Source organism: Arachis hypogaea, chromosome 7 (genome assembly GCF_003086295.3).
Source record: "Arachis hypogaea cultivar Tifrunner chromosome 7, arahy.Tifrunner.gnm2.J5K5, whole genome shotgun sequence".
In the NCBI taxonomy this organism is placed as follows: Eukaryota; Viridiplantae; Streptophyta; class Magnoliopsida; order Fabales; family Fabaceae; genus Arachis; species Arachis hypogaea.
This window is the reverse complement of record NC_092042.1, coordinates 64,908,259-64,916,627: the sequence shown is the minus strand read 5'-3', so window position 1 is coordinate 64,916,627 and position 8,369 is coordinate 64,908,259. Positions and strand designations below refer to the sequence as shown.

Here is an 8,369-nt window from a genome sequence, read left to right as displayed (position 1 = left end):
TATTCAACATATTTATGCTGCCAATTTTTAAAGTGACAATCCTGTGTTTAGCTTTAGTTAGCTTTAATCTTTTATTTTTCATTTTTTTTCTTTGGGATACCACTACTAGAAAACTAGTTATTATAGACGGATATTTTCGACGGATTTTATCCCACGGAAATATAGACGGAATTTCAGAGGAATTTTTGTCGGAAAACAAAAAAAATAAATTAGCATAAATTACAGACGGAAAAAGAATCTGTCGATAATTCTGTCAGAAAAATTAATTTTTTTCCGTGAAAAATAATTACAGAAGAAAAATCCGTTTGTAATTAAATAAACAAAAATGCTTCCTTTTATTAAATTATTACAGACGGAAAATCCGTCTGTAATTTAAAATTTTCCATTGGAAAATATTGATGGAAAGCTAATTTAACCCTAGTGTCTCGAGCTTCATTCATACTTCACACACGTTCATTCACACTTCACACATGAGCTTCTTCCTCACGAGCTGCTTCTTCTCTAGTTGCACGAGCTTCTTCCGCCGTTGCTGCCGTTTGCATCGCACGATCTCTCTGTCATCTCTTGTGTCGCACGAGCTCATTCTACCATCGTTCTCGTCGCATCTGCTCCCTTGGTCGCCATTGTTGCAAAGCTCCCTCCGCTTCTCTCATCGCATCTGCTCCCTTCATCACCGTCATCACAGAGCTCTCTCCGCTGTCACTCTTGTCGCGTTTGCTCCCTTAGTCAATTTCAGGTATAATCTGATTTTGTGATTTTGGTGTTTAGGGCTCAATTTTTCTGTGCCAATTTTAGGTTTATCAATTTTTCTTCGCAGTTTCTATCTTCTTGTTGCTGTTGATGCTGATTGGGCTTGTTGTAGGTTTATCAATTAGGTAAGCCTTTTCTTTTTCTCGATTCCATTTTCTTCCTTCAGAATTGATATCAACTTGTGATTTCTTGTTATCTATTGGTAGTGATTTCAATCTTGATGTTTAGGTCAAAATCGAAGTGGCGACTATTAAAGGAGTAGGGATCTTGTGGAGAGGTGCCTAATAGTTGTGCTTCTGCTCTTATGGAGGAGGCTAGAGGTATTTGGTCCGACTTTCTTGTTACTGTTCTCTATGAAGAGTAACGAAAGTGTAAAAGAGGTGAATTTCATATAATTTATTGTGCTGCTTAATTATTGAGAGTTCAAGAGTTAAATGACAGCCATGGAGATCTCCGTTAGTTTCATCTTTAGATTATTATACTACATCAGTGGACTAGATGCAGTCATAAACAACATTATGAAAATGCTAAATGAGCTTATTCAAAGTTCAAAAGTTAATTTTGTTATGCCTGCTATCGATGCTCTTGATGGACTCAATCATCTTGGATTTTTTGTCTCAAGTAACTTATATTTTCTCAAAGATCATGATGAAATTGCCAGGGTGCACTTTTTAATAGCACTTGGTAAACCGGTATCTTCCAACCCTTAGACTTCCCTCTTTCCTCAACCCCTATTCCCAAATCAATTTTCTGCCTAAAAGATGAAAGGGACAATGGTTTGGTATGGTTTTGACAGGTGAAAAATGGGCATGATGGCTTCCTTGCAGTTCAGAGTGGAATTGCCTACCTCAAAAGGATTCTGCACATCTTCCCTAACTGTAGTTTGATAAGGTAGTCATTTTTTATTACAGGACGTTGCCTAACATTATTTTGATCTGATAGGTTACTCAGTTTTAATAGTTGTCCCTGTAGTTGTGCTCAATTAAGATTCACAATTTATAATCTAATGAGTCTTGTTTGTAGTTCTTTGCCATTTTTACTAGTTCTTTCTGAGGCTTGCTAAAATTCTTTTATTGAACATTTCTATGGAAAAGGAACCTTGTTGGCTATCTCTCACTATCTGGTAAAGAGTCGAATAGTTGCCATCTGGCTACAAGGTGTTGTAAACTGGACCTTCTTGACATTTCTGATAAAGAAAGTTTAAAATCAGCTTCTGATATTCATGGTTCTGCAGTAGTTGCCTGCTATGCCAATGGGAACAGCAATCCAGAGTCTACTTTTCAAACTTGTACAAATTAGTACTAATTTACTAACATTTTTTGTGTATGCTAGCTTGTAAATTATTCTTAGGAAACTGTATTTAGTTTTCAAAAATTTGGATATGTTAATATCAATGTTTGTACTCACTTTTTTTCTCTGTTTCTTTGTTTTAAAGAGCTGAGAATTTTCTATGTTTTAGTGTTTATCTTGTTCTGTTTCATTGATATTTATAGTTTCTCTATTAGAAAAGATGGGAGTCTCTTCTGCATATGGGAAGGAGAATAATTGTTGTTGGTGATCTCAACATTGCGCCATCTGCAATTGATCGATGTGATGCAGGACCTGAGTTTGACAATAATGAGTAAGCTGAACGGCAGAGTTATATATGAAGTACTTCACTACTTCTAAATATCAGTAATATGCTGCTAATCATTTCTTCACCTGAATTTTGTGTAGGTTTAGAAGATGGTTCAGATCAATATTGACACAGTATAAACGGGCTAAACCTGAAAGCATACTAAGGTAATATGCATGCATTGCATATGATGTAAGTTGTGTAACACCCCATCATACAGAGTCTTATGCTTAAGTCATAATTCAGAGATGGCAAGGTATTACGACCTCTAAAATAAAAATTTAGTACGTATAGTAGTATGAATGATTAATTATAACTAGGAGCCTTAGTAGAAAAAAAGGGGTAAACAAAAAAATCGCAACTCGAAAAGCGCAACACTCCGATCGATAACGTAACGAACAAATGATAAACCAACGCGAGATTATATATATACAAAGGAGTGTCAAGAACAGGAATATCAAGACTCAAAATTCGGCTACAAAGATAACCGGTCCGAACATAGCAATATATACATATGATAAAATAAAGAAACCCCAAAGGAAACCCAAAGGGACACAAATATAGAAACCTATTCTCCAAAATCTCCCATAAAAGGAGTCATCACAGTTTGTATTATTTAATGGAGATAAAAGTATCTAAGCAAAACATATAAACTAAACAGAGTCCCCAAGAACAAAGGATCTTCGCTAAACCAGAAGTCTCCAGCAAGCCTCAGCGAGAAACCTGACGTCTTGCATCTGAAAACCACAAAATCCGCATGGGTGAGAACCAGAGGTCCCCAGCATGGTAACAGCTTCCACATATATAATACATAATAATAGAGGAAAGCCAAAGGCAATCCTAAAACTTCCTCCAAATAGTATCAAAGCTTACAAACAAGCTATACCATAAAGGGCATCTGACTAAAGATCCTTCAGTCTAACTAATACTTCCCTTTCCAATTCCTTCAGACCTCCAACCACTAGCAGGAGTATAATGTAGCAAACACAGTTATATCAAACAAGAAATATACAAATAGGAACAAGTAAGGCATTTAGACAATTAGCAAGTAATATGTAGTCAAATAGGCAATCTCAAACAATTCATATAGTATGAATATGATGAATGTCTGTCCCTAGTGGCTGATGATATCATCTGTCGGTTATAGAGCCAACCCGACAAGTCCTGGTAGCTAACCATTGGATTGTCCCTCTGTCGCGCATCCCCAACTCGAGTTATACTCATCATAAACTTGATCATAATCATGATCTATATCCATCACCTTCACTGGTGAATATTTACGGGGGTGAGCTCATCCGGGTCTTTCACAGTGCCCGGCCACACTTATGACATAGGGTCAAAAGAGCTTCGAGTCTCAACCTGGAACACGTGGTGGTGATGAGCGGATAATTTATACGCTTTTTGGCATTGTTTTTAGGTAGTTTTTAATAAGTTCAAGCTACTTTTAGGGATGTCTTCATTAGTTTTTATGTTAAATTCACATTTCTGGACTTTACTATGAGTTTGTGTGTTTTTCTGTGATTTCAGGTAAATTCTGGCTGAAATTGAGGGACTTGAGCAAAACTCTGAAAAAGGCTGACAAAAGGACTGCTGATGCTGTTGGAATCTGACCTCCCTGCACTCGAAATGGATTTTCTGGAGTTACAGAACTCCAATTGGCGCGCTCTCAACGGCGTTGGAAAGTAGACATCCAGATCTTTCCAGCAATATATAATAGTCCATACTTTGATCGGAAATTGACGACGTAACTTGGCGTTGAACGCCAAGTACATGCTGCTGTCTGGAGTTAAACGCCAGAAAAACGTCATGATCCGGAGTTGAACGCCCAAAACACGTCATAACTTGGAGTTCAACTCCAAGAAAAGCCTCAGCTCGTGGATAGATCAAGCTCAGCCCAAGCATACACCAAGTGGGCCCCGGAAGTGGATTTATGCATCAAATACTTACTCATGTAAACCCTAGTAGCTAGTCTAGTATAAATAGGATAAGTTACTATTGTATTAGACATCTTTTGACAGTTTAATCTCTTGACTGTTTAGCCTTTGATTATTCGGTCTCTTGATCACTCAAGGGGGCTGGCCATTCGGCCATGCCTGAACCTTTTACTTATGTATTTTCAACAGTGGAGTTTCTGCACACCATAGATTAAGGGTGTGGAGCTCTGCTGTACCTCAAGTTTCAATACAATCACTATTAATTTTTATTCAATTCTCTTTTATTCTTATTCCAAGATATACGTTATACTTAACTTGATGAATGTGATGATCCGTGACACTCATCATCATTCTCACCTATGAACGCACGTGACTGACAACCACTTCCGTTCTACCTTAGGCCGGGCGCATATCTCTTAGATTCCCCAATAGAATCTTCGTGGTATAAGCTAGATAGATGGCGGCATTCTTGAGGATCCGAAAAGTCTAAACCTTGTCTATGGTATTCCGAGTAGGATTCTGGGATTGAATGACTGTGACGAGCTTCAAACTCCTGAAGGCTGGGCGTGATGACAAGCGCAAAAGAATCAAGGGATTCTATTCCAACCTGATTGAGAACCGACAGATGATTAGCCGTGTTGTGACAGAGCATAGGAACATTTTCACTGAGAGGATGGGATGTAGCCATTGACAACGGTGATGCCCTACATACAGCTTGCCATGGAAAGGAGTAGGAAGGATTGGATGAATGTAATAAGAAAGTAGAGATACGAGAGGAGCACAGCATCTTCACACACTTATCTGAAATTCCCACTATTGCTTTACATAAGTATTTCTATCCCTTTTATTTTCTATTTATTCCATTAATCAAATTTAAACCAATAATCTGCCTAACTGAGATTTACAAGGTGACCATAGCTTGCTTCATACCAACAATCTCTGTGGGATCGACCCTTACTCACGTAAGGTATTACTTGGACGACCCAGTACACTTGCTGGTTAGTTGAACGGAGTTGTGAACTATGGTATTGGCATCATGTTTTTGGTGCCATTACCAGGGAATGAAAAGCAATGAATTTTGCAAAATGGAATAACAATTGAATCACAATTTCGTCCACCAGGTGGCTAGCCACTGCTTCTTTCCAGGGAAACTCTCATCTCCAATAGTGGAAGTACAACATTCACAATTCATTCAACAGCATATATGCATTTATACTTAGCCATAATCATGGCTCCGCCGTAACACGGCAATAATCTAGCCATCCGACTCACGGTTAAATCCATAACCAGCCATTCGGCTCACGGTTAAATCCATAACCAGCCGTTTCATTAACAATTACGGCCTTTCGGCCCATGGCATAACAAGCACTTCCACCACCATCCTCCACCTCTCACATAATCATCTTTGATCCTCATTGATCATTCATTTTTCTCCCTTGCTTCACTCGCAAGTTACCACATCCCCTAGCTCCTTTTCTAATTGCTAGGCATATCATAATGATTTAAGACATAAGTGGTGAGATCGGAGGCTTAGAAGTATGAGATTTGGCTTTTAAAACTCAAAAATCAACTTTGGGATGAAAATAGGGCCACGCGTACGCGCACTCCACGCGCACGCGTGGATGGCCACAAAACTCATCGACGCGTAAGCATCATGCACGCTAACGCGTGGATTGAAAATTAGCCAATCGACGTACACGCATCAACCACGCGTTCGCGTGGGTGCTCTCGTGCCCCAGGCACAAAACTGGCACAGTTCAGGCACAACTCTCTGGAAAATGGCTGGGCATTGGGTGCAGCACATTCGGCGCTCCCGCGCACGCGTGGATGGCATTTTCGAGAAGAACGGCGCGTACGTGCCAAGTGCGCCTACGAGCGGGGGGTCATTCTGCTAAAAATTTTCTAAGTTAAAAACTGCAGAATTCACAAATTCAACCCCAATCTTCCGACGGACATAACTTTCTCATTTTAAATCGTTTTTCACCCGTTCTTCGAACGGCATGGACATCCCGGATCCAATTTCATTTCTAAATAGATTTGGCATAAAACAGAGATCTGTAATCCAAGTTATGTCTCGTCAAAGTATGCCCAAAAAACCATGTTTTTCATACAAAGCCACAAAATGCCATTTTCAAAACAAGCCATTTTCAACTCTTTTCCAAATCAATCAAAACATGCCAATTCATCCCTTTTCCTTGAAATCAATCAAAATGTATCAAATTCAACATCAAGCCTCCTCAACTCACACATTGACACATTACCACAATTCACCAAAATCACTATCCCATCATTTTAACCCACTTCACCCAAGTGGCTCAAACTCAAACACATTGACATATAATATACTCTTCCTCATGCCAATTTTCAACAACACCAAGTCCAATAAATCATCATTGTACACAATCAATATCATACTCACCATCAACATGGTTCCACCCACAATTCAACCATCAAGCATATATCACAACATGCATATTTCTCATACATCATACCATTAAGGCATCAATAATCATCATCACATATATGACCACATCATATATATCAACCATTCAACAACATCAACAATTCAATGCCTATCTTAGGGCCTCTAGCCTAAGTATTTCCTACCACATTACATATTAGATACGAGAAACCGAGACCATACCTTAGCCGATTTCCCAAGCTCAACCGGAGCACTTCCAAACCACTTTTCCTCAAGCTCTCAAGGTCTCAACACCTCCAAGAACAAATTTTTCACCACCAAAGCCCTTTTCAAGCTTTTCAAAGTCACCAATCAAGCTCTAATATTCACACATACACAACCTAAGCCACAATCATCATACCCATACACAACATCTCAATACCCAAACATCATAAAACAATAAATTACACTAGGGTTGAGAATCTTACCACACCCAAGGTCCAAGGAGACAAGATTAACTTTCTCCTTCAAGAGAGTTGAGTCCTATAACATCAAAGAGCCAAAAGTCTCAATATTTTTGCTCATGAAACTCTAAAACAAGGCTGGAAATTCGAAGAGAAAAACGTGGCTTACCTCAAGATTAATTGTATGGATTTTGTAGAGCTCTCCGCAGTGAATGCGTGGCCGCAAACGGAGCGGCAATCGGATCTCTAGATCAAAAGTTATGGTGGTTTGAAGATCAAGTGAGAGATAGAAGTTTGAGAGTGTTCTTCCCCCATTTCCTCTCTTTTTCAGCGTGTGTGAGTGTTGTGTGAGGAGAGAGAGTGCTGAAAACTAGGGTTTTGGTTTAGTTATGTTGGGCCAAGGGCCCACTTTGGGTCCGGTTGGCCCGGTTTGGCCCGTTCGGCCCAATCTTGGTCTGAATTCTATAAAATTGGTACCGAAATTCTCGTCTCAATCGCCTCTATCACATTTAGCCATAAAAATCACATTTAGGGCTTTCTAGAATAAATTATCATTTATGAGTTAATTAGCCATTAATTAACTGGATTTTACAAGTTGTAAGCTATTTATGCTGAGTTATTTTGGAAAATAATTTTAAATATTTAGTTCTACCATAACATGCCCTTTTTTATGTACATGGGAGCTGCAAATATCATCTCCTTCCTTTTGCAAGTTGTGTTTCTTTTGTTTAGTTGACATATATTTGTACATCTTCTTCCCACTTTTGTGGTTCTTTAGCAGTACTGTATCATATGATCAAGATTAGTGCTGTATGCCTTTCTTGACACTAGAATATAAGTTTTAACTTTATGATATGCTCAGTGCACATAGGTGGAAAGGAGGACAGAGCATTAAGCTAGAAGGATCTGATCATGCCCCAATTTTAATGACTTTAGTTGATATTCCTGATGTCTCTTTACATTGTACTCCCTCTTTATCTTCTAGATATGTTCCCATGGTTTATGGCTTACAGCAAACTATAGGTATAAAACATGAATGACATTTAAATAATAAAATAAGAATTTAATGTTTTGTTGTTTCTGAGCTTTTTTTTTCAATGTCAGTTTTGATGAAAAACAAGTTTCTGAGGGCATCGAAGAATCAGTCAAGATCTGTGACCAAGGCTCCTACTATGAAGGGTTAGTATAATTTTGATTTGTTTTCT

General features: G+C 38.6%; 1 long non-coding RNA gene across 2 annotated transcripts; it reads left to right on the top strand.

Moving 5' to 3' along the window:
- Window positions 1-823: 823 nt before the first annotated feature.
- On the top strand, window positions 824-2,558 carry LOC112704115 (uncharacterized). Of its 2 annotated transcripts, XR_003154785.3 has the most exons (5): window positions 834-875; window positions 979-1,070; window positions 1,547-1,641; window positions 2,256-2,371; window positions 2,467-2,558. It is a non-coding gene; the product is annotated as an uncharacterized lncRNA (long non-coding RNA). The 2 variants fall into 2 exon arrangements; XR_011864063.1 differs by having other exon boundaries at window positions 824-875; window positions 979-1,641.
- The last annotated feature ends 5,811 nt before the right edge of the window (window positions 2,559-8,369 follow it).